The sequence below is a fragment of the Molothrus ater genome, chromosome 1, assembly GCF_012460135.2.
Source record: "Molothrus ater isolate BHLD 08-10-18 breed brown headed cowbird chromosome 1, BPBGC_Mater_1.1, whole genome shotgun sequence".
Lineage (NCBI taxonomy): Eukaryota > Metazoa > Chordata > Aves > Passeriformes > Icteridae > Molothrus > Molothrus ater.
The window spans coordinates 47,955,205-47,980,008 of record NC_050478.2 but is presented as its reverse complement, the minus strand read 5'-3'; the positions used below and the strand labels follow the sequence as shown (position 1 = coordinate 47,980,008).

The following is a 24,804-nucleotide window of genomic DNA, read 5'->3' as shown; positions in this document are numbered from 1 at the left end:
ATGCTTGCTGTTTGTGACTGGCTGTTTGGGTTTGGGGTTTTTTTATAAGTGCTTATCTTATAACAAAACCTTGCTTTTGCTAAAGCTCCATTTCTTACAGGTTCTAGCTTCAGGTGCAAGCTGTCATTTCACCATCCCAGGAAGTTTCAGGTATTTCTTTTAAGCACAGGTTTATGACCAAAAGGAAAACACCATTTGAATTGACAGAATATACAAAGGGTAAAAAAGGAGAGCAGAAAGGTGATGTTAAGTGATTTTTGTAGGATAACAAGGATGTATAATTTATGTCTTCCTGCATGTTGCCTGAAAAGTTAGTGGTAGAGATGGGAACTTAGCCCACACCTCACTTGTCAGTGCTTTGGTGACAGGACAATTATATCTTGATTTCTTTTCTTCTATGATACACAATTCTGTTAGCAAGGAGAGGGGGTTTTTCCCTCTGTGGTGGAAGCATCTTCCACATTAAAGGAAAATATTTACTCTTTGTTTACATCCTTTAAAGGTTAAAGTAATTAAATGGTTAGATGCAGTGTTTGCTGCACCTTTGGTGTCAATGGCTGAAATTAAAATGTTTGGCAATTTGAGACAGTAACAAGAAGGATGAGGATAAACTGAAGAGATGGCATTCACACTGTCGTTTTGTGCACAATCTCGAATGCACGGTTAGAAGCAGTAAAAATTTGAGAGCATTATGAGAGAACCAGAAATAGTTTTTTTCCCCTCTCTCTCAAAATGACCAGAAAGACTGCAGTCATAAATGACAAATTTAATAATCCACCATTATTTACCAGTATGTGCATACATGAGCACAGAGTTGGCAATGCTTGCTGGCTTTGGGGGGGTGTGCTTCTGTGGCTGCCACAGGTGTTAGAGATGCTCTGTATTGGGCAGAAGGTAAGACAGGACCTTGAATATAGGAACCTGTATGTTCATGGTGCCTGGCTCCAGCACAAAGCAGCAGTGCTCTTATTGCCAAGGAGAGACTATGCTTTGGCCTTTCTGGAAAAAAGTTCCCTGCTGTCCAGATGTGAAAATTAGTTTCTGGCTAACACAAAAATGTTGAGCACCACTTGAAAGGACAACAGCTCAGGTGTGGAAGGCAGCCAGACCTCACTGCAGGCTGTGGCTCGGGTGGAAGGGTTGTCCACAGTGGAAGTATTAAAAAAAGAGTTATAAAAAAGCTTCCAAAAGCATTGCATCCTATAAAGCAAAGCTATTCTGATTAAACTGATAATTTTAAAATAAAACGGCTGCAGAGAAACCAAGAAAACCAGCAAATCCCTTCTCTCTGTTTTTCCAGATAGTACGAAGTGTTATAAAAAAAAAAAAAAAGCTAAAAATCTATTTATAAATCAAAAGAAGAAAAGCAGGCAAAAAATTGTACAAGCAGCATTAAGCTGCAAAAATTTTCCTTGGACACATTGCAGTACCTTTTCAAAGCAGCATATGGGGTTTATTCTGGTGACTCTAATTTTAACATGAATGGGAGTCACGTGGAATACTCTTGGCATACGGCTTTGAAAATATATCCCTGCATGATTAAGGAAGACTGAAATATTTTTAAATGTCTATTTTTATTTTTTTTTAAACCAATTCTGAAATGTTTTTAAAGGAAAGCATTAATGGAATGAAAGTGGTCCAACACTGAACAAAGCAGTAATGTAACAGGTAGAAATACTACTGGCTTAGCACTGTAGATATGTTTGTGTTTCAGAGGCTGGGTAAAGAAGAGTGAGGAAAACTTGGAGTTTGTACCCACTGTTGCAACTGCTCCTGCATTGCTTGACCTTTATGAATTTGTATCTTCACTTGGAGGATGAAGTAATCATTCCACCTTCCACATGGAAAGAGCAGAGGGTTCAGCGAAGGCAGTACAAGGTGGGACTTGTCTCTGCAATGGCAATTGCCATGTAGCAGTATTGACAGCATCTTCAGCTTGGGGATGATCAAGCCTGGAGAAATATGTACTCTGAAGATCAATTAGAGAGAGGCTCATTAGCGGGAAGGAAGTTCTGAGCAGATGCAACAGCCCTGACAAAGTGAGCCAGAACGCTGATAGAGCTGGGCCTGGTGTGTGGGCTGAATGTGAAGCAGGGTTGATGCAGGGAGGTTCAGAGAGTCCTTTCTGACAGCCGGTCCTTCCCACCCATCTTCAGAGAAAGCAGTCTTAACAGCTTCTTGAAATGTTTTGAAAAGGATAAGACAGAAAATGTCCATAAAACCATATTGATGAATACAGACATGAGCATAGTGAGGAGTGTGGACAGTCATCTGGTGTCTTTCTAAAGATGCCGAGAAAGAGGAAGAAGTTACTTTTCCTCTTCTAATACTTGGTTTTTTTCCTCACTTTTTTTAAACAGAGAATGAAAGATTAATTTTTATAACTTTAGCTTTGTGGGGGCTGCTGCTTCAGTGCTTAAGGATCTCCTCTGATTGTTTGCAATACCTTATTGCCTGTCTTACTAATATTTATCTATCTTGACATCAGAGACACGTGAAAAAGGAAGTTGCCTGCCTTTTATTCTTTTCACGAAATCTTCACCAGTGATATCATGATGCTGAGCTCACCTGTCCTTTTTATCTCTTGACTTTGAATGGAGTTTCTCTGGTCATTCCAACAGAGTTGCCACTTTCCAGACTTAAACATGAGATGAAACAAGCAGCATAAAGAAAGAGTATTTATGCCAGCTTGATTTAAGCAAGAGACTTCATTTAAGCAAGGCTATTTATATAGCAAGGTTATTTATACTACATTTGGCTGTGAATGGGCGTGTGTGGGCACGCTTCTGTTGTGCATGCGACACGTGTTTGGGGTATGTATATTTGGCTGCACATTTCCATGTACAGGGACTGAAAAAGTGGCTGTTAGTGTCTCTGAGAAGGGGATGTTTGCAAAGCCCAGCTCGGGGAGACATTGAAATCCTCGGGAACAGATGCCTGCTGCCAGAGGCTGACACAGAATAGAAGCATCAGTAGCTCATTTTGTGTGCTCCGAATTACCTTATGATGGTGTGGATGGAGGATATTGCCCTTTCTAGCTGAAGCTAAGTGCATGCTTGCAATAGCTCCATGGTAAACAGCCCTCACTGTTCATTCAGCTTATGTGAGCATTCATTTGACTTTCATTCCTGCATGAGGTGGAAGCAGACAGAACACGTTCTTCTCAGGAAAATTTGTTGTGTACTTGCTGGACCTGTAAACTGGACTCGTGTTTTCTCTTCTTCACATTTCCTGTAGTCTTGGCAATCCCTTTCTGCACCACCAGAGCCTTCTGACACTTACTCTTCCATGCAAGCCTGGAATGCAAAAGCAGTGCTAAGGGGATGTGGAAAACATGGATTGGCTCTCATCAGCAGCTATTAAAATAATAGTCTGAAGATCCTTCAGCAGCAGCTGGGAAGGTGAACCAAGGCAAAGATAGCTCTGTAATTGAGTTGTTTTCAGTATACTCTTTCTAAACATCATCAACTAGCATTGTCAGTCTGGCCTTAAAGGTGCACAGTCACAGCAATGCAGTTCCCTCTTAAAACTGCTGGGTGTCTGATTGTTACTCTTAAATAACACACAGCAGAAGCTTTTAAAATTAAAACACACACATAGAAAACTCTTTTCAATAAAAATCTCATTTCTTTTTCCAGGATGCCTAGACAAGTAAATACTGGGTTTTTAGAAATCCAGAGATGTTTGCTAGCATCATCCATTGTGACAGTCTTAAGGGTCTGTTGGATAAAACCCAAAGCCCCTGCTTCAGGTCTCACACTACTAATCTCTTCTCCATTAGCAAGGGAGAGCATGAGTTTTGTGTGAACAGATTTAATCTTCCTGTGCAGCAGATGTGCTGACACATGGGTTTCTCTAGTCAATAGGGTAAATAATCTTCTGTTTAAGTAGTTCCTAAGTACCTATTTGTGTAATTAACATATTAAAAAACTCATGCATCATTATTTAAACAGTGAGCCATGACAGCATCAGACTGAGTTCAGATAACTGAGACAGATGACTTTTTCCTTTATTTTGTCCATCCTATTGCACTTCGGTTTTGTTAAAATCAGAAAAGCTGAAGAAATCATTCTGTTGCCATTTCATATGATTGAGTAGAGATTTAATCACCATCTTCCAGAAAAAGAAAGCCACAGTGCACTAATGAATAAGATGGAGGGGGAGCATGCATGCCTGTAAGAGAGGCAAGACCGAGCACCTAAGGGGCATAATTTGTTTCAACAGTGTTAGTACAATGTACATTCCACGGTGCCCATCCTATGGAGAACCAAGCATTAAATGGAAATCTCAGACTGTTTGGATTGAAGATAAACCTGGCTGCTGTTGCTTATTTGGTAGCCTGTGCAAAGCAAGAGCTGGAGAAGTGGCTAAAGATGGAAGGTAAAATGCTGCAGTGATGTGAAATTGTTCTGTCTTGGCCATGTGTACTCCAGACAGAGTGATTGAATGAGAGAACTGAGATACAATGACATGACTGAAAATGCTCTCGGTATGTTCCAAAGGGTTTTGATACAAAATTTTGATATGCATTTGAACAATGTGGGGAAAAGGAGGGAGCAGGGAAAAGCCTAACCCCGACAGTGGATGAAGAATATGTGATAGATTTGGCAGATAGTGCTTATATGGTCTGAACGCACTGAAAATTTTAAAACTTACAAGGTGATTTCTGAGCCTCTTGCAGTTTTGTATTTAAGAGTGCTATGTGAGGAATCCTGAAGCTGATGATGTGTACTGTGAAACCTTCTGCTGTCTACTGTCTGGATTTATTATAATTGATTTGAAATTCTTCAGTGCCCTCTCATGCTATATGACTGCAATGTGTGTTGGAAATGGCAAGACTTAAAGGTTGCAGACAGCTGCAGGGGCTTGTGTATTTTAAGGGCTTTTTTAATACGATAGCTATCCAAAGACAAACTATGATTGTATACGACACTGCCGCCAAACCTAAACATCACTTGAGGTTGTTTGTCTGCTGTACCCACTGTCAAGGTTAGAAATAATTTTCTTTTTTTTTCTTTGTGCATGTATCAAAAATTATGCAACTCAGAACTCGTTCACTGTGAGAGAATAGTCTTCCTCTAAGCAACCCAATTTCTCTTTCTTCCTTTTTCAGACTAGGTTTCTTATATGCAGTTGTGGTGCTTTTCTTCTTTTTGTTTAGTTGGTTCTTTGGGTTTTGTTTTTCTAAGATGTGGATATTTTGGATCTGTATCAAAGACAAGGCATTTCAGATCTTCTTGGAGTTAACACTGGAGGTGCAAATGGAGCCTACAGTCATGTTGTCTAGACTAGGAAGTCTCCTTTCGCTACTCAGACTACATGTAATCATTTAGCAATAGGAAAACTGAGAAATATTCATGTCAGTTCCTGTAGCCAATTTCAGGATTGTTTGTAGGCTGTCTTTGGCTTAGCTGAAGAGCTTCAGTTGTCAGGGAAGATAAAGAAGAATTGCAAATTCAACACCCCTAGATAGTCATCATCCAGACTACTGTTGTGTATGTCCAGGACTGTTGTATGAAATTCTATAAAGCTCTGATTTCATTTGTATGAGACAAGTGGAGATTTTATTTAATGCACATCTTTGAAGTCTTTTAACATGTGAATGCATCCTCAGAATGCAGGCAACCTACCCGGTGGTACAGGAGGAGACTTGGATGCTCCCTGTGGTCAAAGCACAGGGGAAGGTAACGAACACTGAACACACTTATTGGTGCTTGGATGGTGGAAATGCCTTGCAGAATGAAAGGTTCTTTGGTTCTGTAATTCACAGAGACCTTCTGGGTGCTATGATGGCAGATGACCTCTGAAGGTCATGTCTAATCTGATTTGCAAAGCTGTGTTACTGACTGTTTTCAGCAGCTTATATATCACTTGTGTGTTCCTAGTCAGATAAGCTTTGTGTTTTGTAGTCAAGCTGTCTTAAATGGCAGACAAGATAGCTGTCTCTTTATGCTCTGGCCCAGCATTTTCATTTTAATTTGTGTTTATATATTACTATGCAAAAATTTCTTTCTGATGCAGTAGTAGTAGGAAAAAAAAAACCAAACCAAACCCTCAAAGCTGTTCATTTGAAATAAAGTGTAAGGCCCTCCTGATAAAAGGGTTATGAGGTTTTCTGATACTAAGATTTGGGAAAAACCAAACTAAATGTCAAATATGGCCTCGGAAGTCTCTGAAATACATGTTTATATTATCTACAGATAGGTCCTAATTGATGCTTCAAGAATACAGATGTGAAAGGGAAATGTGTAGGTCTTCCTGGAATAAATCAATAGAACTAGCTGTTCCTGGTGCAAAGCAGCTGCTTCTACGAATGGACTTTTGAAAGGGCTTGACACTTTACTCAGAATTAACAATAATTTATGGCACTGGAAGAGGAGTCACTGGAAGCCAATGATCCCCAAGTCTATGACTGGGGAAGTCTTAGCACAATAACCATCTTCCCCTTTAGGTATCTAGGCTAAAAAAAGAAAAACCCACGATCTGGAAGGATGAGTAAGCATTATATCATCACTGATTGTTCCTCAGCTCCCACACACAAACAGGTCTTAGCCCATGACAGAATACTGGCAGGAGCTGCTGTCGGATTGACAAGTAGCAGCTTTGGTGTGAAGCCTTCCTGGAAATCTTTTTTCCTTTTAGTTGAACAGCATCATTTTATCCTGCTATCTTAGAGGATTTTTTCACAAATCTTATTTATTATGCTTCTTTTGAAATGCCTGGATTTTTCCAGCCTTGAATTTTTGATCTCCCTTAAAAGCTTTCTTAGGTATCTGTGTCCTGTCCTGCTTTAGATTGCAATGAAATTCTTAGAGTGTTTATTCTCACAACACAACCTTGTGAGGAAAAGAAATGCAATTTGCAGGGGAGATTGCTAAGAAAATAAAGAGACAAAGGTGAAATTTCACAACCTTAAATCTAGTGGCTTGTTGTCATCAGAAGTAGAGATCTCTGTCACTTCTGCTCCTTTCCTGTGAAAGAAAAGACCTTAAAAATGGGTCTTCTGAGTTCTTGACTGGTTGCCCTAATCTGGGACACAGTCTTCTCTCTGTCAGCATGTGAAATGCAGATGGGAGTTTTGGAAACTGGGCCAAGGGAAAATTTCTCCAGATACATTAAAGTTGCACTGCTAATCATTATTTTTGATTGCAGTGGGGCTTTGTTTAACAAAGGACAGCCTATTGAAGAGTTTTGAACTCTGTGTATAGCAGGAAGGAACAATTTATTTCATTAGGAACCTCTTCAATTTAATATTGGCTTTAAAAATACTAATTGCAGAGAGCTCCTAGGAATGTGCTATTTGATTTTTGTTGTCCTGTAGAATTTAAACTTGTTGGTTTGCATGACTATTTTAAGCTCTACATATTGACAATGCTTCCAGACCATGACATGACAATAACAGCTAGCAAAAATAACCTTGAAACTGCTGAAGTGTTTCACCCTTCACAGACAAATGACAGAGCACGCTCCACACTCCCAGACCACCCTCTCCCCTGTGAGATTTGGGTGGGAGAGGCATGGAATGGTACAGACTGCTTTTGTCTGCAGCAAGTTCTGTCAGCGAATCTGGGCTTTTTAATTAGCCCTCATTCCCTTAAAATGCACACTGAATACCTTTGCACAGTTTAATACTTCAGAACTGAAAGAATGACCGCAAAAGCTGGCAAGCCCAGGGTAATCCTTATGGTGATGGTGCTGCTCCAAAGATAAATGAAAACCTGCAAGTACAGCATTGCCAAAAGTGAACCCTTATGGCATCCTCAGCCATTACAAATACAGTTCTTTCAGAAGCCCTTTTCTATGTCAAGAATTGTAACTGAGTCACAGATGCCCTGGAAACCCAAATCTCTGGAGTAGCCTTCTCTTATGGCCTTGCTCTTGAGGTTTGGAAGACCTTCCCAGAGTCTGGATTAGACTCAGGTAGAAGATATTTAACAGGGAGTGGCATTTATTGTACAAGGAGATGAATCTACCTCTGTTTACTATGGCACATGAAGTGAAATGCTGTTATTAGTGCAATATAGAAATATTGAGGGTTTTTTAAGGGCTTTAATTTTTTTAATCTTCTTTTGGTCAAACAAATGCAGGTAAAAGTTCCTGAAAAAGGAATGTAACCTCATTTTTTTTCCATCTAAAATTCTTAACACCATAATAATAGAATGCCAGTGTCTTGTGGCTTGTCTGAAGCTGTCTTTTTAATATAAATGCATGAACTTGACTTTTCTCCTCATTTTGCAGTTTCAGTAACAGAAACATGGAAAGGATGAATTGAATGAACCGTAACTGCCATACGGTTCCTTTGCTTACTGCATTGGTAGCTTAGGAATCTTTTCTTTCTCTCCAGTGTTGCTTCCTTTCTTCTAATGATCTCTCCTTCCTTATATTGTCAGAGGTCAGGACAAAGTTTTTGTCAACCCTTTGGGCATAAAGATTTCTTAGTGGTGGGTTTCATCAGGCCCTGAACAGGACAGGAAATAGCGAGTGTAGAGTTAGTTGCATGAAGATTCAGGTCACTGTCTGTGGGTGCCAGATGCATTTTTGGAGGTTTCCTAAAAGCTGTCTCAGATTTTCACCTTGTTTTGGAGAGATACAATATATGGAACTAGAAAGCAAAATACAGTACTTTGGCAGTAGTCTTGTCTTCTGCTGGTCAGTTACTTAAACTTGAAATGTGACTAAGGTGCACTATTTGTTGGAGCAAGTCCAAAAGAGGGAAGATTATCAGGAGACTGGAGCACCAGCACCTCTCCTATGAAAACAGGCTTGAGAGAGTTGTGGTTGTTCAGCCAGGAGAAGGGATGGCTCCAGGAAGACCTTAGAGCACTTTCCTTAGCTGGAGAGGGACTTGTTACAAGGGCATAGGGTGACAGGACAAGGCATAATGTCCTTAAAGTGAAAGGGGATTCATTTAGATTAGATATTAGGAAGAAATTCTTTACCGTGAGGGTAATGAGGCTCTGGGACAGATGGATGCCCTATCTCTGGCAGTGTTCAAGGCCAGGCTGGATGGAACTTCAAGCAACCAGCACTCATAAAAGCTATCCCTGCCCATGGCAGGGGCGTTGGGACTAGGTGATGGATCTTTTAGTCTATGATTGTGTGATTTGGGCACATAGAGAGTGTACCTCCTTAGCATGCATACAAGCGAGTACTCGTGGGGTGTGTGCACACACGTGTACGTGTGTTCCTGATGTGTTTGCACAGGGAGAAAGTCACCGTGTACACGGCTCTGTCTGCGTGTACTTTCCCAGCATGTATGAAAAGAGAGAGCAAACTCTCAATCAAATAAGCAGCGCGAGGAGAGGGAGAAAAGATGAGATTGCGGTTGATTATGAGCCTGGCAGCAGATGTGCTACACAAATCCAGCCCGCTGCATCCAGCCTGTTTCCATGGCGATGGAGCGAGTAATTGTGGAGCTCCGGCGCGCTCCCCCGCGGCCCCCGCCAAGGTGGACGCGGATGCCGGGGTCCCCATCAGCGCTTCCTCCGGGTGAGCGCCGGGCTCTGAGACACAACGAGCGGGCGGCGCGGGGGGAGCCCTAGAGACGGGGATCTCTGCTCCGCTCATCCCCGCCGTGCGATGGCAGGATGCGAGGGAAGCGGCGCTCTTCCTCGGAAATACGCTCTCCCGAGATGCTAAATAAGCGGGCAGGAGTTTCCCTGCCGCGGGAGTGGGCTGCCATTGGCTGCCGCCGCCCGCCCGTGCCAATGGGAGCCCGCCGGGCGCCCGGCACATAAGCGGAGCTGGGCGCGGGCAGCGGAGCGCGGCCGCGGGGCAGCGCCGGTCCGAGCCTGCCCGCCGCCCATGGCCGCGCCCGGAGCGCGCCCCCGCCGCGGAGCGCCCGCCGCTGCCCGCCGTGCGCACGGAGCCGCCCGCCAAAGGCTGCATTAAGTCATTCGCTCGCTGCCGTGTGGGAGGTGAATTTGTCATCGGGAACGATGGAGCTACGAGATCTCTGTAAGTAAAGCCGTGTACTTTATCCTGTTTCAGGCTGGGCATGGAGCGATTGGTGGTGTCGAGGGATGGCAAAAAGCGAATTAGCGGCAATTGTATATACACCGAGGGATTCCTCGGTTTTGTGTCTTGTGTAGCGAGATGTGTTCTTCCCAATGGTCTCAGGCATCGGACAAACTAGTTAGCTGTTTGCATTGCCTTGGGTGGTTTTTTTTTTAGCTTAATTGAGGTTAGTCTGTGGAAGGATGCTGTGTTCTTCGGGGTATTTCAGATCACCCCTGTGTTTGATAAGGAAAGCAAACCACATGGAGCAGAATGTTGCAGGCACAAAAGTCTGAGGTGCCCACATGAAGTCACCAGTATTTCTGGTGTCAATATAATAATAACAGGTATGTTATTGCAATGATTTGTCAAATGCCACTTCAGACCCTGAGCCAAGAAAACACGAGTTGCTCATCATTCTTCACTGTGTTCAGCATAAAAAAGTCATTGCTTTTCCTACCCCTCCTGTACCTTTTTTTTTCAAATTGGTTTATCCTTTGAAGGCTTTTTAAACTACATTTAATTCAAAAGCTTTCCTATTTGTTTATAAAACCTGTGAGTACATGAAAAGTGTGAAGAGTTTCCTTTTTCACCATTGTGGGGCATGTGTTAGAAGTTGATTTCTTTGCCTCTTGGGACTCTGCTTTTGATTCTGTAAAGCAGAAACAGTATATTTAGAAAGAGGAGGGAAGTGTGTGTGCAAATCTGTCCCTCTGCAGCCCTCTGGGGTTACTTACACCAGCCATGAATTCGGCTCAGCATTGTTCATGTTTTATCGTGACAGGGAGCCTTGCTGCATGGAGCTCATGGTTGTCTCTGCTTAACCCTCTCAGAGACTGTAGTAATCTTATCTGGTTTGTGAAAATACATAGGAGGAATGGCAGAAAATTGGGGAAAAAAAGATTTAGAAAAAAACTTTTTGTTTTTTTCACCCTGTTCCTGAGCTTGTCAAGTGTATCGGGTATTTTATAGTAACCAAACTAGGTGCAAACATTGTATGAAGCTGGCTGCATTTTAGGGATCCATTTTTGGTATCTTGTGTTCATTTTAGAACTTAACACACAGCTTCATTTCCCAGCATTAGGAACTGCTGAGGAGTCACATTGCTGCCTGGGAATCTCAGACTGAGGGTGTAAATTTCTTTAGATTTGGTTTTACTGGTCAGCTTTGCTTTTGCCCTGCAAGTTGTGTCAGGAAGGTGTGTACATGGAGCTTATCCCTCCAGTTAAAGGACTCAGCATTGCCTCAGAGTTGATGCCAAAAAAAAAGTCAGTGTTTTGAAGAGCTGATGGATCAATATAATTTTTTTTAAAATACAGAACATAGAATTCAGTGCATCAATACAGGGAGAGTGTCTATTGGTGTGTGTAATACTACTCCTCTGTGTAGTTTTGAGTATTTAACCTGATGTATAACAAATTCAGGAGGAACCCCTTATTAAGCTTGACTTATTGCTTTGTCTGAAGACACAGATATAAGTCACTCTTCCCTGTATTTCCCAGGGGTGTTTGGGTCACCTTTTATTGGAATGATGGCCCCAGGCATCCAATGGCACTGGGCTTAGAAAAAAAATGCATTTTCTAAGGTATGCAAAAAAGAGATAACTGTTAGCTATTATTGCAATTCTTATTTTTGTTCAGCAGCGATGAGAGTACCAAGAATGAATAATTTGTTTTTTTCAATGAGGAAGGTATTTTGTTGCTATGTCACCTTCCCCAGGGTCTTGTATCATTCATTTGTATTTACTTAGCACTGGTGTAGCTGAAAATCCCATTGCGTACGGCAGTCTAGGCAGAGATGTGCCCACTCCCCATCTTGAAGGTGGATGCTTTGATCTAGGCTAAGATATTCCATAAAAATCTGTGAGAAAGCTTGGACCCTTGCACACCTGGGCATGGTTTGTTCCTGGCTGATCATTTTGAATGCCTTTGGGATGCATCAAAATGAAGCTTAATTGCACCTTTGATGGTTTTTTGTTCCATACCTACTGCCTTCTTCTTTATTTTGTGATTGCTGATGTGAAAGCATAGGAGAACATTGTCTTTTAAGGTGACTGCAACTCTTAAGATGATATTTTAATTCTTGTTAGCACTCCAGGGATATAGTTCAAACAACATAAACATCTCAAGTTTAGTCACCAGTGTTAGGCAAACACTGCCTGTGATGGAGTTCCTCTCTCTCCCATAACCTTGTTTGAAGGGATTTTTTTGCTTGTCTATCCCTGTGCATTAGCAGATAAAAGGAGGGGGCTGGGGAGAGAGGGAGAGAGAGACAGCCTATAACTGCTAAGCACTGGATCAGTCTGTCTGAGGGCTTCCAACCCCAGTGATGCCAGAGGTGGAAAAACTCGTGTTGCAGTCAAAGCCATGTTTGCATTGGATTTTTGACCTGATGGTGCAGAGAACTGTTGTTCATCGTTAGTGCTTGGGGATGATCTACGTGGGAGAGGCATTTCAGATTCCCAGGCTATAAGAGTTCCAGCAACAGAGGAGTGAGTAGGCTTCAGTGAGAGCTGTGGCATGCTGGCAGCAGTTGGGAGGATGCAGAAGCTGAAAAAAAATGCTATCTTGGGGTAGCTTTAATTGGTTGCATTGGAAAACACTTGGTTTGATGGGCTCATATGTCTTCTAAAATGCTTGGTGCCAGACCAAATTGGCATAGCTCCATTGACTTACACGAGATGCCACCCGGCATTGATCTGATCTTCAGTCTTATGCTTATATTTTTGCTTATATTTTTCTTGGAAGAGTGAGATTTTCACAAAGGCAGCAGGTTATTTTTTTTCTTTCTATTTGCCTCAATGATGGTAAATTGAAAACTGAAATGGAATAGGCATTCCAGAGGTTTTGTTTTGTTTCTATGGGCTTTAAGCTTAATGGGTTATCTTTTATCTGCCTGTAGAGCTTTATACCCATATGTCAAACTATACTGGAAGCATAGAGCAGAAATTCTGATCTGAGCTTTGTATGCGTTGAGAGATATTAAATTTGAATATTTCATTAATTCCCTTGATCTTAACCCTCCTTCAGTTACAAAAACCCTGGTGTCTGTTCGTGTTCTAGGTAAACAGATGCTAGAGCCACCAGTCTTCAGTTTTGCCTCAATTGTATATTGTATTATTTTCACCCCATTATTCAAGTGAGTTGGCACAAATTTTTACACACAGGTGTAAAAAAGGTGGCTCGATATGTTCACCTCCAAATGAATAGAAGACAGTTGTAACTCCAAGTAAGACTAACCACACAAATATAAACAGTTCCTTATTTTTGTGTCTGAAAGAAAAAAAACATTTTTTAGGAGAAAAACCTTCTCCATGCTAAGCTTTTGTTTACATGGAACGTCATGCAACGGAAAACTCTCACTCCCTGTTCTGTGCATACACACTCACATCTCCAATGGCACGTGCACACCACAAAGCAAGACCAAGCACAGAATAAAAATGGAACAGCAGTAAAACATAGACTTGTGAATTGTGAAAAGCCCATTGATTTGCTTGACACCCATTTTGTTCAACATTGTGCAGTGCTAATCTGAAAATTCCTGTGCGTCACGAAAACTTTTCAGAACAATAAGAACTGTCAATTCCAGCAGATTTTACAGACCTGTCATTATCCTTCTTGTCTTGAAGCACTAAGTGGCATATAGAGGGATTTTTGGCAGGAGTTCAGGACTACTCTCATGAAGAGGAGTCGTGTGCCACTACCTCATGGATATTATCATTTGAAGCTAGAGTTCAGCCCAGCACAGGCTCCTGGAAGCATGTCTTTCCCCATCCGAGTGAACTGCTCTTATGGATTTCACTTATTTTGTCTCTTCAAAAAACAACTAAAAACCACTGCTTTTTACTGTTCTCAGATGCAAAAATGTAAAAGAAAAAAACTGTACATTCTCTCTACATTTTGACTTATCTTCCAGAAAACTAGAACATTTTAATGAAATCATACCCCTCCCCTCCACCTGCTGCTTCTTCAGAAAAGAAAAGTGGGGACAGCAGCACTGATGGCCACAAGCAGAAGTTTTTATTAACTGCCTTTTTCTTGAGATCCTATTGCTGGCACTTCCTTCTCTTGGAGTATCTGTTAAGAAATGCTCACACACCCCACATTCCCAATCATTAGGAACTACAGTCCCCCTTAACACATGCCTCTGTGAGGAGAAGCATAATGAAGAGAAGAAACATTGACTTTGTGTCAGAGAGATTCAATTTTAAGTTCTTTATCAGAGGCCATGTAACTTGAAAGTGTTTCAAGTTAATTTAATTCACCCAAATTAAATAAAGTTTCAGTACAGTCAGAGTCATGACAGTCAGTCTGAATATGAAAATATTCATTCAGTTATGCATCCTTGGTTTTGGTAACTTTCAGAATCCATTCATGTTGCAATAAGCCATCAGCATGTTTAAAAGTCTGAAGAGCACAGATCCATTTTTTGTGGACTTTACAAAATTCTAGCAGGTTTTGCTACCTAGGAATTAAGTGGTTTCAAAAAAGCATGTGAAAATCAGAACTCAGAGGACATGCATGACCTTCATTTAAACTAGAACTTTGATTAGCTCTATCTTGGGTGTTTTAAACTCCTCTGTACTGCACAAAAGCAATCTTGTAATGGGGTGAAAAAGGAGATCTTCTTACTAATGCTAGCCCACTGTCAAATTAATGCATCAAATAATATGTTCTTATCCTGAATCACTGGACTGCTTTTATCAGAGCTTTTGATGTGGCAAAGAAAGTGCTTGTTCCATAGTTACAAACCCAACTCTCTTAGTCTTCCCTTCTCTTTGAACTTCAGTTTTCTTAAGACTTGGAGCATCGTGATACAGAGAGCAGCATTCAAAGATAGGTATTTCAAGACTCACATCCAGAGGCATATTAGAAGCCACACAAAGGGATTTTCTGTAAGTGTGGTTTTCAAATATAGGTAACCTTCTGGCTTGACCTCTGGATCCACTCCCAGTCTGCATTTCAAGAAAAAGAATCTACCCACATACAGTTATCTCCAGTAAGATCAAAGCTGTCATTGTATTCTGACACCTGTGAGAAAGAAATGGAAATATTTTAAAAAGTGGGGGAAATTGTGAAAAGATTTGAATGAGTTCACATTTCTGAAAGACATGAACCCACGGATCTTGGAAGTGAAAGGAAGACTTTCAGGATAGCTGCAGAATGTTTCTTTATTTGTTGGCTTCACCAAGTTAATTAAACAGATTTGAAAACGTAAACAAAAATAGATTCTCTAGATCCCTACAAATATAGCTCTGCAAGTGCTTTGCCATGAAAGTTAATAAGGTTCTAACTTTAGACTGGGGTTTCTGTCTGGTGCCTAACAGAAACCACTGCAAAGGATGGTGTTATTCCATTCTACCTTTGCAGCCCCTTGTCATCCCAGGCCCCCAGCCTGGTAATAATTAGCATTGACTCCATGATTCTCAGCAGGCTGATAAATCACTTTATTATTCTATACTCATTAAGAAACCCATTGCCCTTACAGACACTCATGATACGCGTGGACCCAATTGGTCCTTCAATCCAAACACCATCACCATTCGCCAAATAAGAAACCATCTTTTGGTAAACAACTCTACATAACACATTCCATGTGTTCACAACAACAGGTGCAGCAAGTGAAGATAAGAAAGAATTGTTTATCATTCTTTTCTCTGATCTTCTCACAGCCTTTCCCAGGACAATGCCTGGGAAAGTTGTGCCTGTTGCTCTCTGTCAGAGAGCTGCTGCCACAGTCCCTCTTCCAGGTGTGGTGTGTTTCCCAGTTTCTACTCTTTTTCTGGCAAAGGTGTAAGTTGTCATAGATTTATCCCAGCTCTGGTAGACTTCCTGAAGGACTGGTGAGAAGGTATCTGCAGATTGAGAAATGCATCTCTGTTTGTCTTCTTGTATTTCCCACTGTCCTGCATGAAAGCACCAGAAAGGCTTTGCAGAGCTTGTCCTTCCTCCATGTGGATGGATCATCAGCAAAAGGCACAGCAGAGTCAAGGTGTGCCTTTTGCTGCACTTCTCCCTTGCCTCAGCACAACCAGCCTTAGCAGAGCCCTTGGCTTTCAGCCAGCTGGGATGTGCCAGAATGTGCTGGAGTTAAAGCTTTGCGTGCCCTACAAGGGAAGCGTGTCCCAGTTTTTGGCAGCACCACAAGGTTATCACTTCCCCATCAGATAATTCAGCGTGGTGCTGAGGAATGTTGTGTGTGGAAGATCCTTGTCCTGCAAGGAAGCTACCTCACAGTTCCTGTGCTCAGCACAAGGGGTTAGGATGTATCTGTGGCCACAGGGAAGGGAAGGACTGTGGATCAAGCAGGCCTGATCCCCACTGTGCCCTTACAAGGGACCTTCTGCTCTCTCCCTCCCCAAACTCACCTTTGGATGCTGGAATTAAGCCACTTGGCCAACAGAAGCTCCTCTCAGCTTTCAGAAAGGGGAGTCTCCGCTATGTGAGGCTCCTTGTTGGCTGTTCAAGCTCTCAGGGTCATGCTTAGGAGTAGCTGCAAAGAGATACAGAATGTCTGTGAAACCTCTCACTTTTACAGGACCAGTTGCTTTAGTGCATAGAGTAGTAAATAAGCAAAGGCTTGAGTTAGGAACACCTCTGATGTTCTGTAACTGCACTGAGGAGCTGGGTTATATTTATATGTTAATAGTTGGTCTTGAATTTTTCTGCCTTTAAATGCTACTATAACCCAGTTTAATATTTAATAGAAGAGTGGAAAGTCTATTCACTGCAGTTTCACAAGTAAATTCCTTTGTTCCCACTTCCCAACTTACCTTTTAAAATCCCCTATTCAAATTACCACCCTATCTCAAACAGCAACACGGTGTTTTGCCATTATGCTTAGAATGTCATAAGTTTCATTTTCAATGGCAAGGGAAATTATGCTCATTTTTGTTGGTACTGAAAAGGTAAAAGTGAGTCTTTAAATAAGTTCTGGTTTTTCATGCATGAAATTATGTATCAGTTCACCTCTGCATGCAGGATTTCCATCATTGTACAGTCATGGGCATCTATTCCAGAATGAACTTCGCACCAATCCCAATAACAATTTTTGTTGCTAAAGGTTCTAGCCCAGTGAATTTCAAGGCTTTGAATTTGTATTGCAAATTTAAGGTATAAGCAAGAAACTTCAACTAAGAATGTCTCTGGTGGAGTACATATCAAGCGTTTCAGGTATCCAGTTCTGACCATAAATGTTTATCATTGACCTGGTAAGATAAAAAATCACTAGATTGTGTTCCTTTTTTTTGGTTTTTAAAGGACTTTCTGTGAGTCTTCAACATAGGATAAAAGAGATACCTTTCTAATTTTGTTAGATGTTATTGGGTACTAGTAACTGAATGAAATTTGAGTTTTTTCAGCTGGAGAGATGAATGACAGATTCATGATGTGAAAAGTATAGGAAAGTCCCCCAGCTAATTCTATGACTTTCAACTTAAACACCAGAGCTCAGTTGCTGATTATCCCAGAAGTTTGCCTGAACTATGATTTAAAGATTATATTGCCCCAAAATCCCAGAGGTTATTGCAGTTCACAGCAGACAATCAGAGTGTGTGGTTCTTGTGATTGTGTAGAAATGTGCATATTTCATCGTGATCTCCAGCACAGGCAGACACCTGGGCCCGAATCCAGATCCTTTCAGATCATGCCCTCAATCTGGTGTTCTCATCACTGCCTCTGCATCATTGCTGCTGGCAAACTATTTAACCTAGCAAGGGTATTGTGCATCCCTGATGCCACAGCCCTTTTGGAGCACCTACATGTTGCCAGTGCCACAGAGCACCTGTAAAAAGTGAACACGGCAGGCTGTGGGTCACTTTTGGGGCTGAGCACACTGGTCCTGCCTCACAATTCCAGTCACCTCAGCATTATCCATCGCTTACATGATCATGGTCAGGATGCAAACTCAGGAGCTGCTTAAAAAGAACACCAGTCCAGAAAGCAAAACCTTGGCCATGTTGAAACAAGTGCTAGAACTCGCATCTTTTTTAGGCTGGTCCCCAGAATTAAGGGGTTGAATTCCTCCTGGGCTGAAGTGGTCAAATTGCACCATGAAGTCAGTCAAAAGGCATCTCCTCCTAAAGAAAATGAAAGATGTCAGAGAGCTCTGTGTGAGTCAGTCGCAAAACAAGTAACAATTTTGATTGCTGATACACAAAAAAGACTGTTCCACCAGGGATAACAGCTTGTTACTTGCTTTGCTCTCGGGATGCAAGGGAGAAAGGAAGAGAAAGTGCGTACTTGTAGCCAAGTTGGCTGCTACAGTCCAGCAGCACAGTCAATCAAATTGTTTGATCCTTCCAAGTCACTCTGTAATGTCACTGATTTATCTTGCTGCCATGCAATTGTGCCCTGTTGATAATTCCAGTTTTGTCAAGAGATGACAGAGATTTTGCAGAAAACCTGCAAGCTACTCTTACCAAACAGTAGGCAAACAGTAGGAGAGCAAAGTAAGATTTCCTCCTTTTCATTGATGCCTATAAATAGTCCATGCTAACCTTAACAGCCTTGGAGATGTAGGGAACCTTTTTTTAGAAAAAGAATCCATTACTTTTAAAACCACATCGACTCAGCAGAAGTAGATGTGTGTGTTTTAGATCATGATAGGTTGACAATCAAGCCCTGCTGTGAATGCTTAGCTCTTCAATTCTGACTGTAATGTTTTACTTTTTTTTTTTTAACTCTGCAGTGTATTGGCACAAGTCTTGATATTATGGCCAGAAAGGATACTGCTTAGTTACTCTATATATTTAAAAAGAAAGATTTTATTTACAGTTTTTACAATTCAGTTCTCTGTTTCTTTGATTTTTCCCTGTGTACATGAGAAGGAGAGGACATAATTAACCAAAGCACATTTAATTTATGTCTAAGAATGGGTTGCTTAATAAGAAATTTTTGAGCTCTCTGTTGTGCTGAGCAGAATTAGTCACAGGAGCCATTATATGGACTTCAGTGGTATTAACCCAATATGCAAGTGCTATCCAAGCATGATTTGAGCTACTTTGAAAAGTATAAGAGATTTCTTAGGAAAGCTGAGTCCCTTGGTCTTGCAGACAGGAGGGTTTTCTCAATATGATATTAGTATGCATGCATCCAATTGGAAATTAATGGGAAATCCAGATCTATGTAGTAGGAGGACATAACTAGGATGCTTACCATTACTGATGCAAAAAGAAAAATGGTTGTTTCTGTGTGTATAGGTGTTATAAATAATCTGGGAATACATCACCTTTTAGTTAGCTCTGTAGTCCTACAAGACTTTTTACTAATACAACTCATAGGATCTTCACTGGGAATGTAAATTTCTGCAGAAGATGAAGATCTCTGTATTTCCAGGTTAGTTTTAATTTTTCATGTGATTCTAGGCAGATTTAAAAGGCAAAAAAAGAGTAGTTTAATACATATGCCATACTGACAAACATTTAAGTGAAACAAGGCTGTAAAACAACATAAAGATATTAGCTACTAATCAAGTTATTTTCCTGCTGTTATCAGTCTTGACAATTCTGAAAATACCATAGAGAAGTATGAATTTGAAAATAAAGAAAAAGAGCAGATTTCCACTATTTTATGCATATTTTGTGGTTTGATAGAAAGGAATATTAAACTTTGTGTGTTTGACAGCAGCATTTCATCAGCTGAGTTTCTGTCTGCTCTGCTTTTAATCCTGTGGTATTTCAGGATCTTTAACCACCAATTTCTAAAGATGATAATCCAACTCCCTGCAGTCAGTTGTGTTCCTCTCATCAAGAGCCACACTGGAGTCACTGGTCTTTCAATAGAAACTGGCTTAACCTAGCAGGTGGTTAGATTTTGTTGAATTTTCTTTTAAAAGAGTTTGGCTAGTCTATTAGTTGGTTTCAGTGTAATGCTTAGATGTCATTCTTTTATTTGGGTCTTTTGAGGGTGGCCTTACTTCAGTGATGATGAAAATCATCCCTGCTTAGAAACCTCACCTCTGGCAAAGCTTCAGTTAGCATCATGAAAAGGAGCTTTCCTGTACAGGCTGTTCACTTTTTCTCACTGATCTGGCAGTCCACTGTCTCCCCCAGGGCTTTGCTTTAATATGGCTTGTCTTGCCACAGGGTAAATAGGAGAGGACATCTCATGATAACCACCAAAATTTCATGCAAATATCAGCATGACCTGGTTACAGCACCTCCAGTGCAGATATCCTACTCTAAATGTTCTAGATTGCTATTAGGAGAACAAGAAGGGGAGCCAATTCTCAGGTATGTTTCTCTGCAGCCTCTTCCTCATCCAGAAGCTGCTAATGAGCCTTCAGAATTAGGTGGCTGTCTTTTAAAACACTAAATCATAGCACCTTATATTCCTTTCTAGTTTACTTTAGAAAATCAGTCCTAAGATAAAGGACTTTAGAAGTAAAAGTACCAGGATGATGCTATAAAGCCTGTGGTCCTGTTTTCAGTAGCGCAAGTATCAGGAGTCAGGCTGAGATGTTTATAGATGATATCTAGTAGTTTTCCATTGACATCAGGAGATACTCAGATTTGCTTCAAGTTGCAGCTGGAGAGGCATAATAAATTCTCTGTTGGCCAAATTGATCACTTAGAAGCTACACTCCAAGCAGAAGCAAGCTGCAGGCATACCTGACACTAGAGGGCAAGTTTCCTATTCCATACAGGCTAATTTGATACATCTCTTCTGGAAATCTGTGGTATACTTACTTAAAACTAGGAAAGCTGGTAAAAGGACTTGTCTCTAAAACTCTGGATAAGTGAAGTCAAGTTGCTCTGAGTTTTACCAGAGCAGAATAACAGCCAGAAAATACTCAGCAAAATCTAAGGGAGGAAAGCAGGATGCAGGTCCTTGCAGCCTTTGAGGGCAAAAAAGAGTGAAAACTAGAGAAAGGCAGAACAGTAAGCCAAGATTCGCTCAAGCTGGCAGTGTGTGTTGTGAAGGGAGGAGAGAACATTCATGCCATATCCAGAGTGGAAACACTAAGACCAACCTTGAGCAAGAAAATATTATTTGTATTTGGAAGGCATCCTATCTGTGAGAAGTAGGAAAGGAGAAAGCCCTGTCTCATGGTGTGGTTGATGACTACATCAAACTGACACAATCTGCTTCAGTCCTGCCATCCACCACAGATTTGGTGTACCCCCTTGAACCAAGGAAGGAAACTTCCCTCTTGGTCCTTGGCTTTCTGCCTCTGCCACCCTTGAGCAGCAGCACTGTCCTTACTTAGTGGGATATTGCAGGTGTAAAGTGTGCTGAGGATTCAATGCTGTGCTTCAGAGCAGGCAAAAATAGGCTTGAGCCCTTAAGGGTTAAGATTTCCCTGCAAACAAGCTGCAATAATGTTTTTAGATGTAAACCTATTTTGTTAGCCAAGGATACTTTTGTAGTTAAAGTACCGCGGTTCTAGTTTCTTACAGGAGATGTGAAATTTCCTTTAACACAAGTGGTTTTGTAGAGAAGCAGGAGTAGCCAACACTATGTGCTAACCCTGAAACACTATGTGATAACCCTGAAATTGTTTCTTGTGTTCTGTCAATTTATTTCTGGCTCACTGCATCCAAATGAGGGCTGTCTTTCTTCAAAACTCAATTTTACCACTGTTAGAGCCAAATTTGGGTCTGAAAGGACTAAAATTTGGGGTAAGCATACTATATCACATGTGTGAAGATAAATGTCCATAGCTGGGCACCATCAAGGTTAAAAACAGACCAGTGATGCCAGTTGTTTGTTGAGAGGTGTTGGATCAAATGAAAGTTGCAGGTCATGGGCTGCTTGGCTGTTACGGAGTTGGAGTGTCCCCAGTGTCTCCTCCTGCTGTGCACATCTCCTTTCTTGGAGCAAGATGCAGGCCTGCTGTGTGATGGGAGGAAGTGCAAGTTGGCTTATTGTTGAGGAAGGACTGAGGGAACCCTCAAGGAAAGGAGAGGGAGGGAAGAAGAGAGAACAGACCATATTGGTTTGGACACCATAGGCAGGTCACCTTCACTTAGGTATCTATTACAGAGGTATTTTCTACCTTGTTTCTATAAGTGCTGGGATTGGGAAAAGTATTTGAGTAACTTCAGTATCACTCACATTTTCCAGTGCTTCCATTTACATTGGGATGCTTTAGTTCATCAAAACAGATAAAAAGGCAATGTGATATCTTCACCATGCTGCCCAAAAACCAATCATCTTAAAGGAAGGAAAGTTCAGAAATATAAATAGCTACTAAAAATATGTCTCTGATTTTAAAAAATGCTGAGTCCTAGGATGTTTCTGCTGTTAATGCTTTGTCTTTCCACCCTTTTTTTCTTTTTCTGGCTTGGTAGTGGCAGCCCATACAATTATGAGCTACTGCACAATTTTACACCTAAGGTACACAGTCACATTTAGAATCTGACAGTGTTCTCCTTCTGGAATAGGAACACTGCTTGCAGCCCACAGCTGAAACAATTAGCTTCATTAAGAAAAAAAAATGTTCTCTGGCTTACAAATACATTTTTAGAATTAGTTAAAATGAAGCAAAAGAAAAAAATTCAAGTAGACAGGTGAACAAGCCTCAGTACTTCAGGCTTCTCTTAAGGTTTTCAGAATCTTAGGGTTTTGAGAAGATAAATGATTTAAATTAAAAGCTATTGAGAATATATAATAGAAGAAAGGACTCTGACAACAGCAGATGGAGCAGAATAGAAATTTTGATGTTACTATATGTACACTCAAAACAGCAGCTGTAAGGAAGAATTTGAACTAAACTCTATGAGCATGTATTCTTATAGCTCTTATTAATGGGTTGTTCTGTTTCTCTCCCAGTTTCTCTTGACCCTTTTCTGAGGGTTAAATTAATCCCTTGTGCAGCTCAGCTGAGGATAATGAAGTTGTCCCAGGGTACAAATGTAGCCTTTGGGTTTGACCTACAGAAGGCTGAGCCTCTATTCCTCACTATGTTTTCAGGCAGTTTTATTTATTTATGTTGGATTAATTAAAAACACCCTCTCCATTGCCCAGGCTTATGTGCTCTCCTATGCAGAATAAAGGAGGTTCCAGTGCTTGGCCTCTCTCAGCCCATCCATGCTGATGCAGAGACAGTATAAAACTGCTAATGAGGGGATCTTAATGACCCTGATCAAGTTTGTGAGCAAAAAGACTCATGTTCTGATACAAGCGGCATGAGCATGGTTTATGATGTGAAGAACAGTTTGGATTCCTTTTTGGAGTCATAGGCATGGCTCACATTTGGCCAGTAAGGCAGAGCCTTTTTTGCTGTAGGTGAATGTGAGGCATTAAACCATATGGTCATCTGGAATTTGATACAGGGCAGGCAGACTGAAATAAATGCCTGTTCTAGTTCTTATGTATATATTTTTAAAAGGTCTCAAACAGGTTATTTATCTTAAATATTTTAAATACATCAGTGTCCCCAAATAGTGCCAGTTTGGGGTCCAAAACCTGGCTTTTTAATCCACTATGAGAGACAGACTGAAATCTGGTCCAAACTCACCCCATTATTCTGAGAATCTGGACTGCAATAAATTCTCTCCCTCTTCTCTCTCCTTCCTCTTTCTCTTCTCTTTCTCTTCTCTTTCTCTTCTCTTTCTTTTCTCTTTCTCTTTCTCTTTCTCTTTCTCTTTCTCTTTCCCCTCTTTCTAACATGCCACTGTGCAGATAACACATAGTGGCCAAGTGGAGGCTGGTACTTTGCTCTGAGGCATCAAAATAGACTTGAGGGAGAAAGAGAAATTGTCATCATGAGATCACAGCAAGGAAATATCAGGTTTCTATGCCACAGTGCCCCAAAAGCTAAGTGGAGCCAGCCAAATCCACCTCTCCCATCTTCTTTTCTTACCTAGCCCTCTAAATTGTCTGTAAATTGCTGTTTAAGCTTGATTTAGAACAGCCCATGCATAGTAGTTGATACCTTCACAAATCAGGAGACTTGCATATCTGTCTTAGCATGAGCATTTCAGTTCAGTGTTCAGTAGGGCAGAGACAGAAAGGGTTTTTTGGTCATGTCTAACAGTGGATAGCTTCTGACAACTTGGAAATCTCTAAAAGTATAGGGAGCACCGCTGCACTGAAATCTCAAAAATGTTAAGTTTTCCTTATGGTCATAACCAACCTGTGAACAGCAAAAGGGAATTTACAGATGGTGTTTAACAGATGCCACTGATGTTTCTGGTGGCCAGGATGTGTTGGGTGCTACATGTAAGTGTTTGATTACTTGGCTAAGATCTGTCAAGATGGTATTTTCAGACAAAAGAAAGAGTGGTGGCTAAGACTTCTTTCAAGGTCTGTAGTTGTGTTGGATTTGTTTTGCACTGATTCTAGAGAATACTGATTAGTATAAATCATCTTGCATTGCAACACTTGACCAAGGCCTGTAATCATGTCACTACTTCATCTGTGCCTGATTGAGAAGGCCCCAGATTAAGCAGACTACTTATGGTGAGAAGTTCCCTCTTTGCCAGCTGGGAGTTTGAAACCAGCTGCATTCTGAAATCTGAAAGAGAGAAAGAATCCTTTAACTACTTTGTAAAATGGTCTCTTCCTCATTACCCTAATCACACAAGTATGCTGAGGGCTGAAATCAGTTTTTTCCTTTTTTTCTTTTAAATCAGATTCAGGAGGGAAAGACTAATAACCACTGAACTAAAAAGGACCACTTGGGTCATCCTGGTCCCATTCCTGGGACTCAGTAATAGACATTGGAGCAGAGGACACCATTAAACTTCTATTCCATCCGCCTCGCTGCATGCTTCAGGACACAACATTTCCCAATGCCCTCTAAGCCACGTGGATCCTCTTGGAGATCTGAGTGCCTGTATTATGTGCCCCAGTATAAATCAAA

At 41.1% G+C, this 24,804-nt stretch overlaps 1 protein-coding gene across 4 annotated transcripts in view; it reads left to right on the top strand.

Moving 5' to 3' along the window:
* ELMO1 (engulfment and cell motility 1) overlaps positions 1 to 24,804 on the top strand; it is a 303,484-nt gene that overhangs the window by 212,348 nt on the left and 66,332 nt on the right. Inside the window, exon 1 of one of the 4 annotated variants that reach the window (XM_036403077.2) lies at positions 9,498 to 9,957. The exons of the other annotated variants lie outside the window; for them this stretch is intronic. The gene's annotated coding sequence lies outside the window, so the exon portion shown is untranslated. Of the gene's footprint in view, positions 1 to 9,497; positions 9,958 to 24,804 lie in introns of those variants that run through there. 4 annotated transcript variants of the gene reach the window in all.